Here is a 26,782-nt window from a genome sequence, read left to right on the forward strand (position 1 = left end):
AAGTTACTCAACTGGGGTATGTCTACACTACAGCACTAATTCGCACTAACTTAATTCGAATTAGTTAATTCGAACTAAGCTAATTCGAACTAGTGCATCTAGACCTAAAAACTAGTTTGAATTAGCGTTTTGCTAATTCGAACTAGCATGTCCACATTGAGTGGACCCTGAACCGAAGTTAAGGCTGGCCAGAAGCAGTGCCGGCAGGGCATCAGGTTAGGACTTAAGAGTGTGTCTCAGGCTAGCCGAGGGCTGTGCTTAAGGGGACCCGACCCCCACCCCGGACAGACAGTTCTCAGGGTTCCCCGCTTGCTTGTCTACCTCGATGAGGGACAGCAAAGCAGTCCTGACTTGGAGTGCCCTGAGTGCCCCCACTCGGCACATCACAGCACTTGGCCATCAGCCCAGCTGCACTTGCCCCAGGCTGCCATCTGGGGGGGGTCAATCAGGGGGCTGCAGGAGAGCTTCCACCCCGAGGAGCCCGCAGAGCCTCCCCAGTCCTCCCCAACGGGGGCTCGTACCCCATTCCTCCCTCACCTCCTTCCACTTACCCCTCCCTAGCCCCCCTTCCTGATGTACAAAATAAAGGACACGTGTGTTCAAAAATAGAAACTCTTTATTTAACAAAACTGTGTGTGTGTGGGGGGGGGGGGGGGGGGATTAGCCTCTGGGGAGACTGGGAAAAGGAGGTGGGAGAGGAGAAGAGAGAGGGTTGGAGAGGGGAGGGGGAAACCTGGGAGGAGGGAGCTGGAAGGGGGAAGCCAGGAGAAGAAGGAGGAGGGGAAGTATCAAACTATGGTAGGCCATATCTTCAGTACTGTGTACAGATGTGATCTCCTCACCCCAGAAAAGATGTTTTGGCCTTGGAAAGGGTTCCAAAAAGGGCAACTAAAATGATCAGAGGTTTGGAACAGGTCCCATATGAAGAGAGGCTAAAGAGACTGGGACTTTGCAGTTTAGAAAAGAGGAGACTGAGGGGGGATAGGATAGAGGTCTATAAAATCATGAGTGGTGTGGAGAGGGTGCATAAAGAAAAGTTCTTCATTAGTTCCTATAATAGAAGGACTAGAGGACACCAAATGAAATGAATGGGTAGCAGGCTTCAAACTAATAAAAGAAAGTTCTTCTTCACAAAGCAAATAGTCAATCTGTGGAACTCCTTGCCACAGGAGGCTGTAAAAGCTAGAACTAGAACAGAGTTTAAAGAGAAGTTAGATAAATTCATGGAGGTTGGGTCCATGGAGTGGTATTAGCCAGGGGGTAGAAATGGTGTCCGTGGCCTCTGTTTGTGGAAGGCTGGAGATGGATGGCACGAGACAAATGGCTTGGTCATTGTCTTTGGTCCATCCCCTCCAGGGTATCTAGTGTTGGCCACTGTCGGCAGACAGGCTACTGGGCTAGATGGACCTTTGGTCTGACCCAGTACGGCCATTCTTATGTTCTTATGTTCTAAGCTCAGGGCTCAGGGTCGGGGGTCTCACTGGACCACCTTGATTTTCATGCATACCTGCTCCTGGGTTTGCATGTGGCCTTTGGTGGCCATGCTGGCAGCTATCCTGTCCTAGAAGGCCACTTTCCTGTGCCTAGTGTGGAGCTTGTTGGAGGCCTCCCCCCAAACCTGGATGAGGTCCACGATCTCCGCACTAGACCAGGCGGGCGCCCGCCTCTTGCAGCCGCAGGCAGGCTCCTGGGAGCCGCCAGCCTAGTCCTGGGAAGAGGTGGAGGGTTGGGTGGCAGCAGGTGGCTGGCTTGTGCCGTGCCAGGTGCAGGGTCTGCCGGCTGGGTGCTGGCAGGCTTGCACCTGGCACGGGCACCGAAGCCAGACCGTGCCCCTTTAAGGGCTCTGGGGCTGGGAGGGGGGCAGAAGAGTTTCCCTGGTTTGGCCCAGAGTGGCCACCAGGGCAAGCTGGGAAGGGCTAGCCTCCCACTAGTTTGAATTAAGTGGCTACACAGCCCTTAATTCGAACTAGGCATTAGTCCTTGTAAAATGAGGTTTACCTAGTTCGAATTAAGTTCGAACTAGTGGTTTGTATGTGTAGACCCTATTAAAGTTAATTTGAACTAACGGCTGTTAGTTTGAATTATCTTTGTAGTGTAGACATACCCCTGGGGACTACTGAAAGAGTGCCAATGATAGTGATTTTACTGTGAGACTCGCATTTACTATCTTTGTGAAAGCTCTGGAGTTAGGTGATAGGTGAACCTCAGCTTTCATTTTAAAACAATAGTAGGTTTCTAGCCTTCATGGTTGCAGAGAAAAGCTTAACATGAGCAGAGTGCACCTTATGGACACAGAAACTAGACATCAGAGAGAATGACCAAAATGCACTTTTTTTTTCAAACCAGTCTCATACTTTTAGGGAGCCTGCTTCAAGACTGTTGAATGCTTAGTAACATTCAATGATAATATTCCTTTGATGATGGTGCAACCTACTCACTATTGCTCACCCAGGTCCATGCCCTAGGGCCAGACCGGTCATTAAGGATATTGGGAGAGATTCCAAACTACCCGGCTGTGTCTAGACTGGCCAGTTTTTCCGGAAAATCAGCCGCTTTTCCAGAAAAACTTGCCAGCTGTCTACACTGGCCACTTGAATTTCCACAAAAGCACTGACTTCCTACTGTAAGAAATAAGTGCTTTTTGTGGAAATACTATGCTGCTCCTGTTCGGGCAAAAGTCCCTTTTGCGCAAAACTTTTGCACAAAAAGGCCAGTGTGGACAGCTGAGATTTGTTTTGCGCAAAAAAGCCCCGATCATGAAAATGGCGATCGGGGCTTTTTTGCGCAAAAGCGCATCTAGATTGGCATGGACACTTTTCCGCAAAAAGTGCTTTTGCAGAAAAGCGTCCATGCCAATCTAGACACTCTTTTCCGCAAATGCTTTTAACAGAAAACTTTTCCATTAAAAGCATTTGCGGAAAATCATGCCAGTCTAGATGTAGCCCCCATGCGCACACACAAACTCTCTCACACACAGCCATCAAAAGGCCTATGCAATGTGAAATGCCTCCGAAGTGGTATATGCTACATATATACCATGTGCCAGTCCTTGTGCCAATAATGTAGACACCTCTTATTGATACAAGCAGTGACAGAAAAAGTGACACACTCTGACCACTTCAGCTCACATTCTTTTTGTAACTATAGAGGTCGCAGCTTGTATTTTTGGCTTACTTAACAACTTTAGCTTTAAAAAGACTTGGAAGATAATATGCATGCATACACTACATCCAAGTCTGCAAACCCCCAAATAAGTTTTTTTTCTCGCCACTTAAGCTCATCAGAGGAAGTGGGGTTTGCTCATGATAGTGTGTGTGTGTGTGTGTATTTGTTAGTCTCTAAGGTGCCACAGGACTACTCGTTTTAACGCATCTCTACAACTCTGAGGTCTCTTGCCTTCACCTCCCTCTGGCAGAACGTCGTGATTCTCACTTTCAGACCAGGACACTAGGTTTCAAACCCCTGTGTGATTCTTCAACAGGCCCAACTGGGTTCGCGTCCTCCAATTCTTCTCTTTGGGAGCTTGACTGTGTCACTAATGACACAGAACAGTTTCTTCAAAGCAAAGTATGATTTAATCTCAACAATTGGTATCAAAGCCTAACCAGAAAAAGTTTTTAAACACAACAACCCACATTCATCTGGCTTAGTTTGTCCAACCTCCCTCATCTTTCAGGACTGGAATTCTGTCTGCTTTCCCCTTGTCCCTCTGTTTTTACTTCATAGTTCTTTGTTTCCCTTTTCCTGCCTGAATTTCCTCCTCCCCTGCACCAGCTGAGGATTGGGAGGGGAGAAGGGGTTTGAACTCAGCAGGGTCCAGAGAAAAGCTTCAAAAGGATTGACAAGTGCATTGTTCCTTAGCTGAATGGGGCTATCTGAAATTAATAGTCTCCCTGCCTGCCTATGTGCTGTGTGCTTCTTTTGTAATTACCTCCTTTGTTACCATGCCAACACAAACACAAGGAAATGAATCAATAGTATTTACAATGTATTGGCATCTTCCGCATCCTTCATATCTGCAATAGGCAAAGCTATTTAAAAGAGGGCACATCGATCTCTATATGAGCATCCGGTTCTGGGGATATATTTTCACATATGACAAAGTGCATTTAGGATCAGCCCTTGCCCTTTGTCACATGGGGCTGCAATGGTCAATGCATCTTTAAAGAAACTAGAGAGAAGAGAACCTGTTGTGTAAAAAAATTCTACCATTTGTTGGCCATTGCTATTGCTCATCTGGGTTCTCAAATGCGTTCTCCCAGTAAGGGCAATCTTTAGAGAAGAGACAATATTGATATGAAACCTATTTAGCTGATGACTGGGAACACTATGGACCAGATGGTGAAGACACCAGTTACACAAACCAGTTGTTCCACTGACTTCAGCTGATGAAACTGTGAGGAGAATCAGGCCCCAGGATTCCACATGTATCTTATTTTAAGAGACTAAATTAAATTACAATTTAATTAGAAGTTTTTTGGCACTTTCTCAGTCACCTCAATCTTCATATTAGGATACAAAGGATGTTTTCTTCAACCCCTCCCCCCACACATATACACTTACCAGACATCTTTCAGAATTGGGAGTGTCAAGTTTTTACATCTGCTGAAGAACTGGCCCAAAGTGCCTTGAAAACCTAAAATAAGAGAGAGATTCAAAAATTACTTTTTTATTTTGGTATTGTCAGTCAGGCTTCTGAGACAGTTGGCAAGTTTGCAGTATTGCTGCAGCTGTATTGGAACCAGGATATTAGAGAGACAAGACAGATGAGGCAGCAGCTTTTATCAGACCAACTTCTCTTCATGAGAGACAAGCTTTCAAGCCATACCGAGCTCTTCTTCAGGTCTGGTTCTTTTATCTCAAACCCAAAGAAGAGCTCAGTGCAGCTGGAAAGCATGTTTCTTTGAGAGGAACACAAGTTGGCCCAATAAAAGATATTACCTCACCCACTGGGTCTCACAACTGAATCTGTGATCTCTCTGCTCCTCTAAGCAAATGGTCTGGTAGCACTTTATAGACTAACAAAACATGTAGATGGTATCATGAGCTTTCGTGGGCACAGCCCACTTCTCCAGATGACCGGAGTTAGTCTATAAAGTGCTGAAGAAGTGGGCTGTGCCCATGAAAGCTCATGATACCATCTACATGTTTTGTTAGTCTATAAAATGCTACCAGACCATTTGCTTGCTGTTTTTTTTCTGTAACAGACTAACTCGGCTACCCCCTGAAGTTTCTGCTCCTCTAAGAACAGAATATTGCAGGGCCAGTCAGAGTTCCTAATAACAAAAGAAATCTCCAAACATCTGTATCCTGCAAGAATGTAAAAACCACAAAAATTCTATAAGAAGGTTAAAACAAATAGAGGAGTTTTTTCTAAGTTCTATAGGACTTTCCCAGAAGGTATCTGATGCTATGTCTAGATGGCAAGCTTCTTTCGGAAGAAGTTTTTCTGAAAGAGATCTTCTGGAAAAACCTCTTCCAAAAGAGAACATCTACACTGCCAAAGTGCATCAAAAAAGCAATCTGCTTTTTCGAAAGATAGCGTCTACACTGAATGGACACTATCTCGCATTTAAGCTGTGATTACTATGGACAGAGTAGCCACCAGAGCTTTTTCCTCTTTCCTCTTCTTTCCTCTTTCCTTTTTCCTCTTCTTACAAAAGCACTCCCTCTTCCCCGTCCACACATGCCTTTTTCCGAAAGAGCTCTTTTGGAAAAAGGCTTCTTCGTCATAGAAAGAGGTTTACTAATGTCGGAAAAACGCTTCTGTTCTTTCGATTTTTTTTGAAAGAAGAGAATTGCATTGTGGACGTAACGAGTTGTTTTGGAAAAACTGCCATTTTTGCAAAAAAGCTCTGCAGTGTAGACATATCCTGAGGCATGATTCATAACAAGGGCAAAGGAGGATTTTTAATTGCAGTTTGTAAGGACAATTTCCTTTGAGAGTATTATTCCTACATTTGACACTCTTTTTGCTAGCAACAAGAAAACCCTTCTAGAAACAAATGAGATACTTCTTTCTTTCAATGCTCTTTCACCAGACTCCCAATTACTATTCCCTAAATTAGTGGAGGTAAGTAAGGACTTGTAGTTTCACCATGGCCTGATCTACGCTACAACCTTAGTCCGAAATTAGCACCCCAAGGTCAAATTTGTAAGTGAAGCGTCCACACTACCATGCCCATTATATTCCAGAATAAGGGGCTGTGGAATTTGAACTCCGTAGTCCTGCTTTTCATGAGGAATAAGGCTGTTCCCGAACTTATAAGTCCAAAATGACGTTAGTGTGGTCACATCGGTTTGCTCATTTGAATTTATTGGCCTCCTAGAGGCCTCCTGCAGCTCCCCAGAGTGCTTCCTGGGGCTTTGAGTCTGAGGTAGCACATTCACATTAATGGAGCCTGCCTCGGACAACATTTGATTCTTCCCTGTAGTGAGGACATGGAACTTTGAATTTGTAAAATTGGGTGCCCCATCCTGGAGTGGAGGGAACGTAATTGTGACTTCAGCTAGATATCTTACTATTAAACATGTAGCTGCCTTGTCTCCACTAGAATTTGACAGTGAGATAACAGTGGCAGGCTAGTTATCTTGTTTTAAAAACAACAAAGATGATTTAAAACAAAGGTGTGTGAGACAGACTAATTCTCACTGGAGTCAAATGTAGATTAAGTATCTAGGGAAAAGACCACCTAGTGCTAGAATCCCAATACATTTCACAATTGACACAGACTGCAGATTAATGATCACCCTTACTGGTTACCCTGGCTCCCATCCACAGAGGTGCTTAAATGTATAAAACCCAGATTTAGGCATTTAAATCCAGCTTTTAACCTCCAATTAAATCTTCAAAATTTCCAGCAAACCATTTAGAGGGCTAAACAAAGTTGGCAGTTAAGATTTCATGGTAAAAGTTCCCCCAGCATCTAAGTTTCATCTTCTGGGCATGCACCCTGCTGTTTCTGTCTAGATTCCCATCTGCTACCTTCCATCCAAACCCTAGTCTAGAGCAATCCTCAGAGAGAGGAAGGTCTATCTGGTAGGTGCAACATCTGCTTTGGTAGATTGAGTCCCATTCATTATCTGGCCAAAGGAGGAGCAAGTGTTCATGTAACATAGTTCAGTAGTTAGAATATTCAGTGAGAATTAGGGATGTAAAAGGTTAACCAGTCAACTAGTTACCCAGTACATTTTAGGCTTAACGGGTAACCTGTTGGATAGCCAATCATACCAGGCTGAAGCCGACCTGGCTGAGTTGGGCTGATCGTTTGGGGGCAGCAGGCAGCGCTGTGTCTCCATCAGCCCAGCAGAACCCCAGCCATGTGGAAGTAGCAGGCAGGCTGTATATGTACTGGGGCTCTGGCCCCAGCTGTGCCAAAGCAGCCCAGATGGGCAGGTAGGACCCTGGCCAATTTTAATCGTTTAACAATTTTAATGGTTATTTACATCCCTACCTAGAATGTAGTAAACCCACGTTCAGTTTCCCCCTCTGCCTGATGGGGAGAAATAATTTGAACAGTGGTCTCCCATGTCACAGGACAGTGCTCCAATCACTGAGCTATGGAATGTTCTAATAGGGGGCTTGCTAAGGACTTGTCTACACAATCAAGTTTTGTCGAACAAATATATGTTGACACCCTAAAGTTGACAAACAAAGATTGACAAGGGGTGTTCACACTTGCTTCTTCTGTCAACACAACATGTCCACATTGTGAGCACCATCATTGACAGTGTGAGCAATGCACTGTGGGTATGTATCCTATGGTATGTCTAGACTACATGTAGATGTAGTCTACATGTAGATGAGTTTACTAGACATAGCAAAATGAAGTGGCAATTTAAATAATCGCTGCTTCATTTATATCAAAATAACCGCTGCGCTGTGCCGATGATCAGCTGATTGGCACAGCGGGGCAGTCTATATGTGCCGCGGTCGACAAGAGAAGCCTTTGTTGACCGCTCCGGTATGCCAATTGGGCGGTCAACAAAGCCTTCCCTTGTCGACTGCGGCACATCTAGACTGCCCCGCTGTGCTAATCAGCTGATCGTCGGCCCAGCAGGGTGGCCATTTTTAAATTTAATTCGCCGCTTCATTTTGCTATGTCTAGTAAACTCATCTACATGGCTCTGTCAACAGAGCCATGTAGTCTAGACATACCCCCGGAGTGCAGGGTTGTGGGAAGGCAGAGCTGATCACTACTCATCTTGGGATTCCCTCAGAATTCTCCCACAGCCTTCTTAACTGCCAGGAGCTACATGATGAGTAGCCTTGTCAGCTCTGCATCCTGAGAAATATCAAAGCAGCACAGCACCTCCTCCCCCCACGCCACACACGCACATGTGCGCGCACACACACACAGTCTTCAGCAGCAGTCTGCTTGCTGCTGTTCCTTGTGCAGGCTAGAACAGGAGCAGTCCAATGATTTGCTCTTTGTTCCCTAAATACAGCAGCTCACTCAGCTGTGGGATACTTCCTGGAGTTGTGAAAGAGGAGGAGTGCATGTCTAAAGGGCAGAAGAAATCCAAACACTGAGCAGAGTGATCAGGACAGGCACTGTGCGATACAGGTGGAAACTGGTACTGTCAACAAAACAGAGTCTACACTGGCTCTCTGTCACCAATAAAACAGAAAGGGGAAAAAGTTTTGTCTTGTAGGGGGTGAAAGTTTTGTCATGGAAACTGGTCGTTTTGCCCAAAAAAAATCACGTTGCAGTGTGTACGCTATCACCATTTTGTCGCTAAAAGACAGTTTTTGACAACAAAACCTGGTAGTGTAGACAAGGCCTTCAAGATGTTCCACTGTGGATCAAGAATGCAAGAGTGAGTGGAGCAGAGGGCTGAAACATGTGGTTCCACACCTCCCAGGTGGGTGCCGTGTAAATAACACTACAGAGTCAATCTCTCTCTCACCCAATGACTGTTCCACTGGGGATAACTACTTACACTGCCATGGGGTGGGAAAGTGAATGACTCTCTAGACTGGTGTTTAAATGGGAGAGCCTTGTTCAAATCCTTTTTCCCTCTGCTGGCCGGGAGGGGGAACAGAACAGAACCTGCATCTCCCATATTCCAGATGAACACTTTGACCACTGGGCTGAACATAGGTGCTGACTTCGCCTCTGGTGAGGAGGTGCTTAACCGTCCCTCCCCCCAGGTCTTGCCCTGACTCTACCTCTTTCCTCAAGCCCTGGACCTCACCTCACCTCTTCCCATCCTGCTCCACCCTGTCCCCATTCTGACCCTGACCCACCTCTTCCTCACTTCCTCTCTCTCAGAGCATCCTGAATGCCAAAAGCAGCTGTTCCCATCAGGCACTGGGAGGGAGGGGGATGAGTTAATCAGCAGGGCTGCCAGTGGGCAAGAGATGCTAGGGGAAGGAGAGAGTTTGACAGTGTGGGGGGTGCTGAGCACCTTTCCCCACAGACACTCCAGTTCTGGAACACCCATGGAGTTAGGGCTTATGGGGCTGAATGTTTTAAGGTAGGCACCTCCTTCAGCCATTGTGTGTGCAACAAGGATGGTTCCCAGCTCATTCCGTCATAGAACTTCTTAGGCACCTAAGCTACCAGATTTCAAGAGACAGGTTCCCATTGGTGGATCACAGATATGTACCTAAGTGCATGCTGCAGGGAGGTACCTCCAAGGGGGTCAGGGATCTTAGGAGACACTCCTCTTGACAGCCTCTCCCATTGGAGAGCATGCTGGCTTTTGTGGATTGTATTCTAAGGTACTGTTGTCTCTGGATTTGCTAGGCACCTGAACATTAGGCACTGCAACATCAGCAATGCAATGCTTCGGTCCTTTTGTGAATCTGGGCCCCTGCATTTCTATAGTAATAACTTCAACTATCACAGGAACTTTGAGTGACAGAATGAATGCCAAATCTCCCTCCCTATACTAAACCCAGCTGTTTGGGGTATGTGCTAGGTCCCACCTTGGTGATGGTATATTAAATTCTCTGCCAAGGCTGTGATTTGGCTAGGTAGATACTATTGCATTGGAGAGCGCTAAAGGGCAATGAGGAGTGAATCTGTAGAGTGGCTTCACACAGCAGACCTCACATCACAGAGATGGGGTTGAAACCACAGAGCTGGTCTCTCAAAGGCTCCAAACCCTCAAATCCTGTTCCCTTGTCTGTTATGTAGGAGAATCACATTAATTCTATTAGGGTATGTTCCACGAGGCGTACAGATAGTTTGGAATAGGAAGCCTAGTCCGAACTATCTAGTTCGTGCCGCGTGTAGCCGCGGGGCACGGAGTCCGCACTAGCGGACATTTAAAAATGGCGGCACTCGGCAACATGCAAATGAAGCCCGGGAAATTCAAATCCCGGGCTTCATTTGCAAGTTCGTATGACTACATTAACCACCCTAGTTCGAACTAGGGTGGTAGTGTAGACATACCCTTACTGGTAGGACACCCTGAAGCCACAATGGGGGAGGGGGGAGAGCAGAATGAATAGCAATAGTACATTACCAGAAAGGACTCTTGCATGATGCGGGGGGGGGGGGGGGGGGGAAGCTAGCCAACTGCTGAATCATACCCTTTAGCCCTGCTTTATTCTTTAAGGCATACAGGGAAGGTGGAATAGAAGAGACTAGTATAAGTGTACTGCAGTTGTGAGGTCATGCAATTTTAGGTCTCCCAAGTGCAACAGTCTTTTACCTGTTGTACCTCGGTTTGCCCAGTTCACGTGTCTCCATTTCTCCTCAAATTTGCTATCGCCCACCTGTGAGTGAGTCAGTTAGGTAGGTTGCTTTTTAGTCATTTGGCCCACTAAAGCAACCAAGAGTCCAAAACAAAACCCTTCTTCATACCTCCTGGGCTTAATAGTCTCGTGCCTCATCGACTCAGGGCTAAAAAACTCTTGGCCCTCCTTAGGCTAAAGAGTTATTCTTCTTTGGCTCTTCCCTAGCCACGACTTTCAGCTCTCACACTCACTGGATTTTCTCACACACTCACTGGAAATGCCAGAAGAAGGCCACTAAACTGTAACTCACCAGTGGGTCACAAAAGCACAGATGCCACCACAACAGCTCAAGCCCACACTCATGCGCTATCCCAGGCTTCTCCCTTCACATTCTTTACCTTTCCTTAGGGTTTTCTTTTCTTTTCCTGCCTGTCTCTAGGCTTTCTCTGGGGCCCTTTCCCTCACACCTTTTTGGGGTATTGACCCAACTCTCTTAGGGTACGTCTAGACTGGGGGGGGGGGGGGGTTCAGGATACTGGAGCTATCCCAAAAAAACTCCACCACGTCCAGGGAATGTGTTTGCTCTTCTGCTTTTTTTGTGTGGAAGAACAGACGCGCTCTTTTGGAAGCTGTGCCTTCTTATTCCACAAGGAAGAAGGGATCTTCTAAGAGAGGGAGTTTTTCTGAAATTTGGCCCAGTGTAGATGGGCCAAATTTCAGAAAAGCCTCTTCCAAAAAAAAAAAAAAAAAAAAGGTACGCACGTTGTGGAGTACATTTTGCGTACCTTTTTCTGAAAAAAAGTTGTAGTCTAGACAGAGCCTAAGTGAATTTTTGCCCTCCCCACGCATTGCAAGTCTGGCCTCCCTCCATGGTCTTTCTAAAATTAAGCAAACACCTACCTTATATAGTCTTGCAAAGACCTGCTGATCATCACATGTTTTTTGCACTATATCTCCCATCAGCCTGTCTGGACTACATCCCCAGAATTTTCTCACTCCATGTTGAAACAGAAACAGGAAGTACTTGACCTACAGCCTTGTTTACTGGACCAGTGCATTCCCTGTTATAAGGAAACACTGTATTGTGTTTTCTTAAAATTTGTAGCTGGAAATTAGCAGGCAAAAATTAGAAATACTGTATAGTGAAACAAAGTAGCTTTAGGAACAATGCTATTTTCCTAACACTAGTAAAGTTCCTTGTTCCTTGTTAAAAGAGAGCATTGTTTTTCTGCGATACTTTATCATTGTCAGGCAAGTTTTGCTTTTTCAAAATTGCTTAAGAGTCCACTTTTGAAAAATAGGCCCTTGAGTATCTCTCTCTTTCTTTTCTTTATATGATATTAGTGTTCTTGAGTATGTGCCAATATCTGCTGAGAGGCCTATCTTCACCTAATCATTTTCTTCCTCTAGGTAATTAACTCCGGTTTGTCCCAAATATGTATTTGGTTGTTGTCTTATGGTGGCTCAGAAAATCAAATTAAGCAACTGTGACACAAATCATAGCTTACTTATTATCTTCAGTTAAGTCAAACCCTGAGTTATTGTTTTAACTGAGTTGATCAGGAAAGTAGTTTTACAACCCAACTTTCCTGAGGACTAGTTTTACTGGCTGATGGCAGTAAAATTTTATCTTGAATTTTCTTTGTCTAGATTAAACTGCAATGTTTTCACTTTTTCATTCCCCCCTCCCCTAAGTTTCTTAACCAGGTGACTAAGTATAAATCCACAATCCAAGAAGAGAGAGTAAAATATTGTGGATTTCCAAAGTAAATGGTAAGACCAGATCTGTCAGAAATATTCACAGGTAGTGTTAAAGGATTCCAAATTCTTAGGCCTTGTTTGCATACGAGATTTGCCGTGATCACAGAGCTGCCTCTGAGGCCTGTGCCAGTGCAAACCCCTGCTGTAGACTGGCAAAGGCACTACAAGTTGAACCTCTCTAGTCCGACAACATCCGTGGTCCAGGATGATTTTAGTTAATCAGACATTCACTTATTATGGGTATGACCGAGTTTCCTGCAGTCCCATAAAGTTTGTGTATACCCACTTACCCTGGCTGTCAAATTGCATATCTTATTTAGAAACAATTTTGATATAGATTATTTTGAAATTTGGCGCATCTACACAGTGCCAAATTTTAAAATAACTCACTGTTTCGAGCCATCCCTTATCCCTCGTGCAACAAGGTTTACTGGGATGGTGAAATAGAGTGCCCGTTATTTCAAAAAATATTCTGAAATAACAGACGACTTGTCTAGACTAAGGGTAGCTATTTTGGGATACCAGAGGTATCCCGAAATAGCCGAGCAGTGTAGACGTACCCTAAGAGACCAGTAAGCAGTGGAAGTGTTGGTAATTCTGGTAGACAACATTGATCTCCTGTGGTTCGAGAAATTCTCTGGTTCAGCTCCAGTCAGGTCCTGAGAGTGGAAGACTAGATAGTGATGATTTGCACCTACACTACTTATCCTGGTTCACACACACTGGTGCAGACAGTAGCTTTGTCTGTCTACACTACTTAGCACTTGGCAATTACACAGGTAGTTAATATGGCTGAAAACCCTACTGATTGCAAGTCTTTCCCTATGTTTTGCCATGCAGTCTTATGTAAATTTCAAACTCTTGGTTTCTGACTTTTGTTAACTATAAAATGAAAGTAATAAAACCTATCTGGCTTAAGCCATAATATGATCAATGTAAGTAAATCATTGTTTGCTCCTTGCTTTGAAGTGCTAATAGTTATTATTGCAGTGCTTTTGTAGGTGTGTTGGTCCCGGGATAGGAGAGATACATGGTAGGTAAGGTAGTAACTTTTATTGGACCACTATTGATAGAAAGTATGAGCTTTCAAACTACAGTAAACTTCCGATAAGCCAGCACCTTTAGGACCCAGAGGGTGCCGGGATTATCAGATATGCCGGACTATCAGAAGGGGGGGCAATGACGGGTCTGGAGTGGGGTGGGAGAGGATGCCACCCCAGACCCCTCATAGCCCCCCCTTACGATAGTCCGGCTCTGCCCCAGGCGTCCCTGATTCAGCTGCTGCTGGTGAGTTTCAGCAGCAGCTGAATCAGGGATGCCTGCAATAGAGCAGCTGGGGTGCTGCCGGGTTGGTCCCACAGCACCGCGCTACGGCACCAACCCAGCAGCACTCCAGCTGCTCTTGGGGACACCTGGGACAGAGCAGCTGGGGTACTGCCCGGTTGGTCCTGTAGCGCTGCCCCTCGGGGCTGCAGGACCAACCCGGCAGGACCCCAGCTGCTCTGCCACAGGGGTCCCCAAGTCAGCCGCTGATTCCCGGAAGCCCGGGGCAGAGCAGGTGGGGTCCTGCCGGGTTGGTCCCGCAGCGCCATCCTTTGGCGCTGCGGGACCAACCCGGCAGCACTCCAGCTGCTCTGTCCCAGGCATCCCCAAGAGCAGCTGGGGTGCTGCCGGTTTGGTCCCGCGGCCCCGAGGGGCAGCGCTACGAGACCAACCCGGCAGCACTCCAGCTGCTCTGCTCCCGGCTTCCCCGATTCAGCTGCTGGTCAGTTTCAGCAGCAGCTGAATGGGGGAAGCCTGTCCGGCTGCCCCAGCACTTCCGGGTTCCTGATGGTGCCGGACCATCAGGAGTCCCGGAGCATTGGATGCCGGACTAATGGAGTTTTACTGTACACACAGTTCTTTATGCCTGGAGAAATCTGTCCCAATTTGCAATTACTTCAGACACCCTCAATTCTTTTCCTCAGACCTGAAGAACTCTGTGTATTCTGAAAGTTCATAACTTCCACCAATAGCAGTTGGTCCACTAAAAGATATTATAGAATCACAGGGTTAGAAGGAATCACAGAGGTAATGTAGTCTACCCCTCCAACCCCCACCTGTCAAGACACAGGCTTTGTTGTAGGCTATGCAGCATCTTTTTGAAAACCTCCAGTGAAGGAGCTTCTACCACTTCCCTAGGTATCTTATTCCATTGTCCTACTATTTTTATAGCTAGGGAGATTTTCCTGAGAAGTTTTTTTTTTCTGATTAATTTACCTATCTTGTCTCTTATCCTGGGACCTACATGGCTATAAGAATCATTTTGAGATTTGGCAACAGATATATATTGATTTTTTTTAAATACTTTGCTCTTTTGTTTTATGCTTCATGTTTTGATTGTCCCTGTTACAATTTTGTCCAACTTCCTTCCCAAATGCAGCTTGTCAAATAAGGAAATCCTGCATGGAAAACACTGGGAAGTGTTTGCTTTAGTTTATTCCTTTTTCCCAGGCATTCAAATCCTATCTTGTTTTGCAAGATGAAGGCATATTAACTTAAGTTTTTAAAATCTAGATACATGAGAACAGAAAAGCAGAAAAGTAGATTTAGTTAAAAAAAACTTGCTTTAAAGTCAGTGCTGTGGACTTTGTCAAATACTGTGACAGTTATAGATTAACTGGCTACTTTTTAAACCAATTTTTTTTTATTCCAATCTTTAGTTAAATATCTACAAAAACCATGTTTGGAGTGGGCATGATGTTGAAAGTGCATCAAACCTGAGAGGAGAGATTATTTTCATTTTCTTGTTCTGCCTCTTTTGTTAGTTGGATTGTATTGCAGCAGGGTTAGGGGTTGTTCAGGAAATGGAAACTATCTTGAAATTGGCAAACTTTCCAGTCCATGCACCACAGTTCTTGGCAATGCCCTTTGGCTTCACTCCCTTTGATTATCAAGCCAGAAAACACTTTGCAAACTCCTGGCTTTGTTATTGTTTTAGAGGAAGTTCTACTCCCCATTATACTATAATCTCTAATCGTTGGGGAGAGGAGGTGACAGCCTTTCAGTTTCAAAATTATTAAAAACAAATCTTTCCATAGAAACTCCAGATGCAGAGATCAACTGTTTTTGCAATGGCCTTAAAATATTTGTAGTAAACAAGTATCTACCCTATATATTATGCAACTGAATGTTTTTTTAAAACCACGGCTGCACTTTCAGAAGAGGTTTTAATACGAATACCTACGAGGCCCAGTTTTTTCCCTCTAGTTACACTCAGTTTTGAACTCACTGATATGTATGAATCATTCAGATTATTCCTTCTAATTGCTTTATCTTGCATTTGCCAACAACTGATTTAATCTACCACCATACTGCCTATTCACCTAACTTTGTGAAGTCGTCTCTAAAACTCTGTCCAATGTTCTTTAGCAATGCCTAACCTAAATAATTCCAAGCTGTAATGTAGCCCATGCTCTTTGAAACCATCATAGTGCTTCTGAGAGGAATTTATTTATATTTGAAATTGACTTAATTGCACCAACTGGTGGATATTTAATATTTGTGGAGGACAATACCTCTAGACCACAGCCCTAAAAAGTTCGAATATGGCCCATTTGTGCCACACAGATAATGCAGATGAACTGGAGAGAAGGCAGTCTGTCTGAAGATTCCCCTATTACACAGTCCTCACTCACTGAAGAAGTGGGCTGTGCCCATGAAAGCTCATGATACCACCTACATGTTTTGTTAGTCTTTCAAGTGCTACCAGACTATTTGTTGTGTTTTACGTTTTTCCTGTTATAGACTAACTCAGCTACCCCTCTGAAGTGTTTGACTGTAGAAAGTTATAAGAGATTTTTGTGGATACAGAATGGTTAGGCATCTAATTACCATTGTGAATCCCAACTCTTGGGCTACGTCTAGACTGGCATGATTTTCCGCAAATGCTTTTAACATAAAAGTTTTCTGTTAAAAGCATTTGCGGAAAAGAGCGTCTAGATTGGCATGGACGCTTTTCCGCAAAAGCATTTGCGGAAAAGAGCGTGCCAATCTAGACGCGCTTTTGCGCAAAATAAATCTGAGCTGTCTACAATGGCCCTTTTGCGCAAAAGCTCTGCACAAAAGGACTTTTGCCCAAACGGGAGCAGTATAGTATTTCCTCAAGAAGCACTGATTTCAGACAGTAGGAAGTCAGCGTTCTTGCGGAAATTCAAGCGGCCAGTGTAGACAGCTGGCAAGTGTAGACAGCTGGCAAGTTTTTCCGCAAAAGCAGCTGCTTTTTCCAGAAAAACTTGCCAGTCTAGACACAGCCTTGGTGTTTTGGGGTGGGAAAAGTCTAGAGCTCCAGACAGTGATGCTGCTGCTCAAGCTGCCATATAGTGTGGTTGCAACAACTCGAGTTACAATTCCTCACCAGTGGCTAATTCAATCACTGTTTGCTGTGAATCAAATCACCCTGTGTAACTCCAGGGTTGATCTTTTCACTCTGTCTAGGCTTGAATATAAGGACTTGTTGAACACAGTTGAACCGCTATAGCACTTTACTAGGGGAGTGTCAACAGGACACAGACCTATTGCTAAGTCTGCATGTGTGCATACTTTTTGTCTTCACTTTTGCAAACAAAATACTCCCACCCCCAATGAAGAGATTTTGCTTTGTGGGCAGGAGAGCGCTTGTCATTCATGGAAAGGAAGGAAGAAGAACGTAATTTTCTCTGCTTGTATATTTGGCACCCTAAGGAACAGTATTTATCTATTTCCATTTTCATGGAGGACAATGTCTATCATCAAAGATAAGGGTAATAAGATAACATTCTTCAGGGCATAAGCAGATTACTGTCTGTCATGAATGATTTTTCCTCTCTAAAATGCTACGAAGTCAACTACATGAGTGATGGATTTTCCTCCCACTTTCCTCTGAATTATTAAAGCTAAGGTTCACAAGTGCCTTGCCCCTTAAGTACTTGCTTTTACCCATGCAAAGTGGGTATACGATGCTACCATTCAGGTGCCATGATATTGACAGTCATGCACTTTGCACAGGTCAGGATGACTCTCTAAGGTACAAGCCTGCAAAGGATCATGGTCCAATTTCTAATAGCCAGATTCCAGCATAACTACATTGGCCACTGCTAGATACCAGACTGGGTGGATCTATGGTCTGCTCCGGTCTGAGGAATCCGAGTAGGAGTTCTGAGGCCTGGCCTACATTTAAAAATTAGAGCAACCTCACTGCACTGTTTGGGACTGTGAAAAACTTCATACGCCAAGGATATGTCTACTATAGGTACTACCATAGGCACTGGATTCCTCCGACTTGGGGTGAGAGGGTGCTTCATCCCCAGCCCTGCCCCACCTGACTCTTCCCCCAATCTCCCACTCTGCTCTGCTACTTCCCAGGCCTGTTGTGACCCAGACCTCACCCCACATATTCCTGCCCCCTCCATGTTCTGTCCCATTTCCCCCACCCCTCTTCCTCCTAGAGACTCCTGCATACCACAAAACATATGACTGCAGTGGGAAGGAAGCTCTGGGAGTTTGGGGGAAGAATTAATCTGTGGGGCCACTGGCAAGCAAGAGGTTCTGGGGGGAGAAAGAGGGCTGATTGCCAGTGGGTGCTAAGTACCCACTAATTTTATTCCAGGCCTGCCCCTAGAGTCCCAGAGATTCAACCCTTATGGATGCTACAATGGTCTACACTTCCTATATTGGTTTTCTATTCATGCAATTAACCCCATCTAGGATGTGATGGAAGAATTCTGTCAACCTACCTGTGTCTGCACCAGGAGTTACATTGACCTAATCACTACATTTAGAGTGCAGTATTTTTCACAACCCTAAAAAACATTGCTATACCCTAATGCCTTGTCTACACTAACCCTTCCCCCAGTCGATCTATTCTATGCAACTTCCACAACACAAATAGCGTAGCTGAAGCTGATATACTTACCACAGTATCCTCCACACAATAAGGCTGGCAGGGGCTGTCTCCTGTTGATTGTGGCTATTCTTCTCATCCTGGTGGAGTACCGAAATTGAAGGGAGAGTGCCTGGAGATCAAGTTATCACATCTATGCAGACATGATAAAGAGACTGCTGGTAGATTGAGAGCTGTAGTGTCAATCTACCTAGTGGAGATAGGCCTAAAAGAATGGTGATTTCTGTTTACAATGGCTACATTCTGAAGTTCTCATCTGAACAGAAGTTTTATCTGAGTAAGAAATAAATACAAAGGGTGAAATTCTGGTTTCATTGAAGTTAATGGCAAAACTCCAATTGACTTCAATAGTACCAGGATTTCACTCATATTGAATGACGACTTTGCATTTTGATCCATACATAGTTACACCATTCTATACTTAATCTAGGATTCCTACTCACTGAGGGTATGTCTACACTACAAAGTTAGTTCGAACTAACAGACATTAGTTCGAACTAACTTTAATAGGCGTTACACTAGCGCTCCGCTAGTTCGAATTTAATTCGAACTAGCAGAGCGCTTAGTTCGAACTAGGTAAACCTCATTTTACGAGGATTAAGCCTAGTTCGAACTAGCTAGTTCGAATTAAGGGCTGTGTAGACCCTTAATTCGAACTAGTGGAAGGCTAGCCCTTCCCAGCTTGCCCTGGTGGCCACTCTGGCCAACACCAGGGAAACTCTATGCCCCTCTCCCAGCCCCGGACCCCTTAAAGGGGCACGGGCTGGCTACGGTGCCCGTGCCAGGTGCAAGCCTGCCAGCACCCAGCCAGCAGACCCTGCACCTGGCACGGATCGAGCCAGCCACCCGATGCCCCCCAGCCCTCCCCCTCTTCCCGGGACCAGGCTGGCGGCTCCCGGGAGCTTGCCCAGGACCGCAAGAGGCGGGCACCTGCCTGGGCTAGTGCGGACATCGTGGACCTTGTCCACGATCTCCGCACTAGGCACAGGAAAGTGGCCGGCTTGGGCAGGAGAGCTGCCAGCCTGGCCACCCAGGAGCAGGTGTGCATGAAAATCAAGGGGGTCCACTGAGACCCCCGACCCTGAGCCCTGAGCTTACAATGGCCGTCCTAGGTCAGACCAAAGGTCCATCTAGCCCAGTAGCCTGTCTGCCGACAGCGGCCAACCCTAGGGACCCTGGAGGGGATGGACCGGAGACAGTGACCAAGCCATTTGTCTCGTGCCATCCCTCTCCAGCCTTCCACAAACTTTGGGCAGGGACACCACTCCTACCCCCTGGCTAATACCACTCCATGGACCCAGCCTCCATGACTTTATCTCACTTCCCTTTAAACTCTGTTCTAGTTGTAGCTTTCACAGCCTCCTGCAGCAAGGAGTTCCACAGGTTGACTCTTTGCTTTGTGAAGAACAACTTTCTGTTACTAGTTTGAAGCCTGCTACCCATTCCTTTCCTTTGGTGTCCTCTAATCCTTCTTTATGGGAACTAATGAAGAACTTTTCTGTATGCACCCTCTCCACCCAACTCCTGCTTTTAGAGACCTCTATCCTGTCCCCCCTCCATCTCCTCCTTTCTAAGCTGAAAAGTCCCAGTCTCTTTAGCCTCTCTTCATATGGGACCTGTTCCCAACCCCTGATCATTTTAGTTGCCCTCCCCTCTCCCAGCCTCTCTCTTCCCCTCTCCCACCTCCTTTTCCCAGTCTCCCCCAGTTTTGTTCAATAAAGACAGATTCCATTTTTGAACACAATTGTCCTTTATTTTGTACATCAAGAAAAGGGGCTAGGGAAGGGTAAGTGGAAGGAGGTGAGGGAGGAATGGGGCACGAGCCCCCGATGGGGAGGACTGGGCTGGCTCTGCGGGCTTCTGGGGGTGGAAGCTCTCCTGCAGCCCCCCAATTGCCCCCTCTCCCCAGATGGCAGCCTGCGGCAAGTGCAGCCGGGCTGATGGCCGAGTGGTGTGATGTGCCCAGTGTGGGCACTCCAGGCACTCCAAGCCAGGACTGCTTTGCAAGCGGGACACCCCTGAGAACTGTCTGTCCAGGGTGGGGGTCGGGACCCTTTAAGCACAGCCCTCGGCTAGCCTGAGACAGCATCTCCACGCTCTAAGTCCTCCTCTGATGCCCTGCCGGCACTGCTTCCGGCCATCCTTAAGCCCTGTTCAGGGTCCACTTAATGTGGACATGCTAGTTCGAAGTAGCAAAACGCTAATTCGAACTAGTTTTTAATTCTAGACGCGTTAGTTCGAATTAGCGCTGTAGTGTAGACATACCCTTAATTATTAGTGAATGTTGAGTGAGCTTGTTGAAAAAATTCTGACAGGATAATTTTTCATCTGAAAATATTAAATATTTGTTTGATTAAATTGAAATATTTCTAGGTAACATTGATTTTGTCAAAAACAGTGAAATGTTTCATATTTCAGTTTGAAAAGGTCAGATCATGTTATTTAATCTATCATTGAGTAATACAATCTAATAAAATAATTGAAAGGATAAATTAAAAATGAGATTTTTGAGGCTATCTAAACAATATTTTGAGACGGTCATTTTTCTATTTCTGAAATTTTTTTTGTAAACTTCATGTTGTGAGACATTTTGAAATTTCCACTTTTTGTTGCATTTTGGGAAGAAAATAAATTTGGAAATGTCAGAATTTCCCATGGAATGTAAATTGCACGTTTTGAGTAGCTGCTTAAGAGGCATAAGCGAAAAACATTACAGGAGCTTTGCAGCCAAAACTTGCTCAATGAACCCAGTTGCCTTGACTCACTGAGGACAGTTCATGTGTTTTGCCAGAGCATGTCTAGCCACCATTACCTACCAAACTGAAAGAAGCATTTCTGTGTGTGACTTTCAGAGGAACATTCATAATACATAATATAAAAAGCCAGATGCTCAATCTGAACAGAACTTCCCTATATGTCAAAGGTTTTGGAGTTTCACCTTCCATTCACTTCTCCCCTCACCTTTTTATTTACGCACACCCAATCCGTGGCCCCACAAAGTCGCGAGACCTCCTCGTCAACCTCCTCCTGGCCTTAGCGAAAGCTGCCATCTACAATAGCAGGAGGAGGAGGTTGGACGAGGGGGTTCTCTGCGACTGTGGGGCCTATTTCCGCTCCTCCCTTGTGTCACGAATCCGGGCAGAGTTCCTCTGGCGGCGTCCACTGGCTCCATCGACAGCTTTGAGGAGCAGTGGGCGCTGTCGGGGGTTCTCTGCTTGGTGTCCCCATCCGGCTCCCTTATTTTGAACCTCTAGCCCGCACTTCTTGATCCTTTAGTCATTATTTGTCCCAAGCAATCAGTTGAACATGGGTCCAGTGTCCCTCCCATAAGGCTGGGGAGGGGCTTTTAGAAGGTGGGCGGGCTTTGCCCGCCCACCATCCCATGATTTCAAATAGGCCATTCAAAGCCAGTGCTGAACTAATAGCCCAGAGTAGTGCTCTGGAGTGGGTAATGCTTCTGGAAGTGAACGTGATGAATCACATAATCAAGGTCTCAACTTCTTATAGTTATTAAAGATCTGATAATAGTTGATACATGGTAAATATTAGTGGCAATGCCTTGAGCAAATCTCTATAAGGAAATTATGAGTATATTCTACCAACCCACACAAATTCCTCTTGTAGTTTGAACTGGATACAATATTTGCCTTTACTTTTTTTTCTAAAGTATTCAGTGGTATTACTTTCGGTTATTAAACAGGTACCATCTTCCAACCAAGAGCTGTCTGATGGCCAGTGGTGGATTAAGCAATACTTGTTTGTAGCTACTGCAGTTTCAGGCTAAAAGTACTGCTGAATAAAAATATATTGTTAAAATAGCCCAGATATATTTGATATAATGAACAGCAAAGCACTGAAACTGAAAAATTGAAAGGATTAGATAGCCCATTAAATCTAAGACGGATGTGAGTAAAAGTTTGAGGATTATTGAAGAAGGGTACTGTGAGGGGGAAAAAAACACTTTGTAAAAATTCAATTTTTTTACTTTATGTGCTTTTCACCAAATCCTATCCCGGGGGCATTTCAAATAAAGCCATGCTGGGCCTGAAAAGATTGATTTGTCCATCCTACACTGAGGCAGGCCAATTGTAAATTATTATTATTTATATAACAGGTAAGCAGGGTATTTTATAGACAATTAGAGCTCAGTTCTGATCTCACTAGAACAAATCAGGAACAATTCTAAAGAAGTTGTGTAATGCCGACACTACTGCATGAGCTAAAAGCCAGCTGGCTCTCAGCTAAGGCTGAAAATCAGACTTATTCTCTCTCTATAAGTGGTCTAAGTGACACCAGACAGGCCAGTGCACTACACCCAAGAGGTGTGTGGATTACAGTTGCAGTGGTCAAAAAACAGCAAAAAAATGAGCTCACTCTGGTCCACGGATTGCAGTCTACATTAAATGCTAAACAAGCACTAGGTTGTGATGCTTCACTGGTCAGATAGATCCACAAAGATAGGGGTGCTGCATGCAAGTAGCCTTCAATAGCACCCTGCACTGACCATAGGAAGGTTGGTTCAAATCACAGTTTGTGTGTCTATCTGAAGACAAGACAGCAGAAGGTTCAGGGAGGACAGAAAGAGGCTCCAAGAACTGCCTGACCATGGAGGAAAGCACACACTACCGTCAGGGGTGTAGCCTTGGCTGTTTCCTGTGCGTGCATATGCTATGCCCAGGGCCTGATTTGCCTCACACCAGCGTAAAAACAGGATTAGGTCCATTTAATGCAGTTACACACATAAGTGAGGAAAGAAACAGGTTTCTAAACTGAAACAATGCCTTAAAAATTCAGCCCTAGCCGCACATTTACCCTGTCACTGAAATAGGCCTTGGTCCATTTATGACAATTCATATCAGGAGTTCATGTACCAATTAAACAACACGAGGTCAGTTCTAGATACATATCCATTTTTCTTTGCTCTCACAACTAGAGAGAGCAAGTTGTACCCAGGGACTAATCCTGGAGTAGGATTAAGCATCTGAGATTTAAGACCTCTTTACTCCTGAATGAGACATCACACGGAGGCTTAATTCACTTTAACTTGAGGGCATTAACATCACACCTTTAGCTGTATACTTGCCCTGTATAGATAAGGCTTGAGGTACCAAAAGGAGATGATTCATTCCACTTGTGATGGGGGGAGGGAGAAAGGAGGGTACCATTTGGACCCTGGTCTCCAGAGGTGCAAACTTAAGAGTATGACAACACAGCATAGTGCTTTTCCCTTCTCCAGAGCAGCTGGGTTCCTCTGCCCCAGCCATGACACCAATTCTCCATATGCTAATGTCAATGCAGAAAACAGGATACCCCCTGTCACAAAGGAGGTCTCAATACAGAGAGCTCCTATATGCAAGAACATCTACTATCGTCTGCCTCATTTGCACATGGCTGATACTGTCCAGTTAGACATTTGGAGGTACATAGATTGGAAGCACTTTAGGTCAGGTCATTTTTTGTTCAGCATCTGCATAATAGAGCCATGGTCCATGACTCCTAGCTGCTCCTGCACAGCAAATAATAAATCAAATAATACATAAACACAAATTTCTCCCACCTCCATTTCCACATCAAAAGCTACATATGGGACACATCCAGCCCACTCAATAAGCCTCATTAACCCGGGTCCTACAATTGACAAGTATTTCTGCTGTTATACATCTATCTTGGTTTCTGCAAGTTCCACTCCAATTTATTTGAGGAAGTGGATTTCACCCACAAAAGCTCTTAGTACATATTTTTGTTAGTTTCTAAGGTGCCACAGGACTACTCGTTGTTTTTAAAGTTACAGACTAACACAGCTACCCCTCTGAGACTATATATTTGGGTTAGTCCATAAGGTGCCACAGGATTACTTGTTGTTTTCAAATAATATATATTCATAATGATATTCATCTTCATGAATGCAGCAGCAGACATGAGCCTCCAGGCCTCTTGGTTCTGACATGTGCATGAAATGATCATTCTGCTATCACTACAGAGGGGAAACAGCATGTTTCTCAGAGTGAGTCTAGACTACAGGGTTTTTTCGAAACAAGTAGACTTTTTTCCGAAAAAACTTCATCTGCATTTAGACTGCAGCCGAGTTCTTTCAAAAGTAAATCGAAAGAAAGAGGCAGTTTTTTCGATCGCAGTAAACCTCATTTTACAAGGAATAACGCCTTTTCGAAAAAGGTGCTATCGAATGCAATCTGTGCTTTTTCAAAAGAGAGCATCTAGACTCTCTTTCAAAAAAGTGGCTCGCTATTTCATGCTTGTAATCTAGATGCTCTCTTTTGAAAGAGGCTTGTAATCTAGAGGTAGCCTCAGAGATTTGCATAGATATTGTAGATTCCTACCGATCATACATCTAGAGAAAAGCTATTGGAGCTGCAAAGCCAGAATGTTTTCTTGGTGAGTAATGTAGATCTTATGTACCTGGGTTTCTTCCAATATCATGGGAGAGGAGAATGAGGTTTATCCCTTATTAAAGTCCCATGCATGGATCAATGAACAGGCTTGAATGGGGTGACAGAGGGTTTACTTTGCAGCGAGGCAGAAGCTGATCAGGTATATTGCATTTACAAATGAGCTACTTCAGTGCACAAAAGCGCAGAACAGTGTTTTAGAGAAATGGAATGTGAAAACTTGCACAGTTCCTTTCAGGTGATGTGACACAGAAGTTTCCATGCATGTGCAATGCCCTCAGAATCGTCATTTGTACCTTCTGAACTTGCAAACCTGTACATTTCACATGTGCAATATAAACTGATTACAGTCAGAAATAGGAATGTTAAGAAGTGTGTAATTTGTTAATTGTGTAGTCAAATTTTTTTTGCCAACTATATGATTAATTGATAAGGGTTAGCAGTGAAAGCACTCAGTCCTGGCTCGCGTTGGGTCCCAGCATCAACCCCACTGCAGCACTGCATTATTTGTGGACCGGAGAGCTGGCATGCAGGCAGGCTGGCTCAATCCCAGCTTGCACCAGGTCCTAGCATCAACCCCCACTTCAACTCTATAGTTTTTGGGGACTGGGGAGCCTGCATGCAGCTGGTGCACAGGTGAGCTTGCTCAATCCCCTAATAATGCAGAGCAGCAGCAGAGATTGATGCCAGGCCTCCACCCTGGGGGAGAGGGAAAGCTTGCACTTTAAGGACCTGTTTCTAACAGACACTTACATGAGTAACTCTACTGGCATGACTAGTCCCTTTAACTCTGAAGATTTGGGAGAAGACTGTTGGGAGGCCAGAGAGAAGCTCACAGTGCAAGATGAAGAATGAATCCCTATCTTACAACTTTCTGTGAAATCCATTCTACTTGCACTTTCAATTCCACTCTATTTGGACAATAAACATTGGGCAGAGTCTTGTTTTTTCTGGAAATGGGATGAGTTTCCAAACAAAGGGGGATACACTAAAAATCTGAATGCAGACGCATTAGCACATGGACTTTTTGCTTCCAATCACCTACTGGCAAGGAGTTGTTTTGACCTGCACTTGCCGTAAAACTGAAATTTCTCTGCTACAGCTTCACTGGCTCAATCCATCAGTAAGAAAAGGTAGTGCCCACGGATTTCTTGTAGGGCTCTCTCCTGTGCTGAACAAATACAAGGTTGTCCCTGGAGTACCTGTCTGGTTAAGGATGCAATTTTTTTAGCCATATAATGGTAAAGTCCCTACTGGGGCTATGTCTAAACTGCAGTCTTCCTGTGTGAGAAGTTTTTTTTCTGAAGAGATTTTCTGTAAAAACTTATTGCGCAACAACACGTCCACACTACAAAAGCACATAGCAAAAGCGATACTCTTTTGTGCAAGAGAACGTCCATATTGAAGGCTTCAATAACTGAGATATAGGTGAGAGGATTATTCTAGGAGGTGTGGGTGAGATTTTGTGGCCTGCACTGTGCAAGGGGGTCAGACTAGATGATCATAATGGTCCCTTCTGACCTTAAAGTCTATGAGTCTATATTGCATGGACGGTCTCTCGAAATAAAGCTCTGATTGCTATTCACAGAATAGCCACCAGAGTACCTGTGCTTTTTTTGATTGTTTTTTTTTTTGTACAAAAAACCCGTTGCCCATCCACACATACCTTTCTGCACAAGAACTCTTGCACAAAAAGGAATTATTCCTTGTAGAAAGAGGAATACCTACATCACAAAACCCCTCTGCTCTTTTGATTTACTGTAGATTTACTTGTGCAAAAACGCGCTTGAGCTGTGGATGCTCCGCAGGTTTTTGTGTAAAAAACTGCCAGCTGTGCACAAAAACCCGGTAGTGTAGACTTAGCTTGGAGATGCAGTTATACTGGTAGGAAAGTGGCTTCCCATAAGGGTAGTTCTTTATAGCACCATCCTAGCAGAATAATTGCATCCACATGAAGGAGCACTGCACTGCGTTAACTATGCACCTCCAACTTGTTAGTATAAA

General features: G+C 44.8%; 1 long non-coding RNA gene across 1 annotated transcript in view; it reads right to left on the reverse strand.

Annotated features, from left to right (window-relative positions):
* LOC142830795 (uncharacterized) overlaps window positions 1–26,782 on the reverse strand; it is a 63,732-nt gene that overhangs the window by 14,575 nt on the left and 22,375 nt on the right. The window contains exon 3 of the long non-coding RNA XR_012906299.2: window positions 4,564–4,636. This is a non-coding gene — a long non-coding RNA (uncharacterized LOC142830795). The remainder of the gene's footprint in view (window positions 1–4,563; window positions 4,637–26,782) is intronic.

This window comes from Pelodiscus sinensis, chromosome 10 (genome assembly GCF_052426305.1).
Source record: "Pelodiscus sinensis isolate ZL-2025 chromosome 10, ASM5242630v1, whole genome shotgun sequence".
Taxonomy (NCBI): Eukaryota; Metazoa; Chordata; order Testudines; family Trionychidae; genus Pelodiscus; species Pelodiscus sinensis.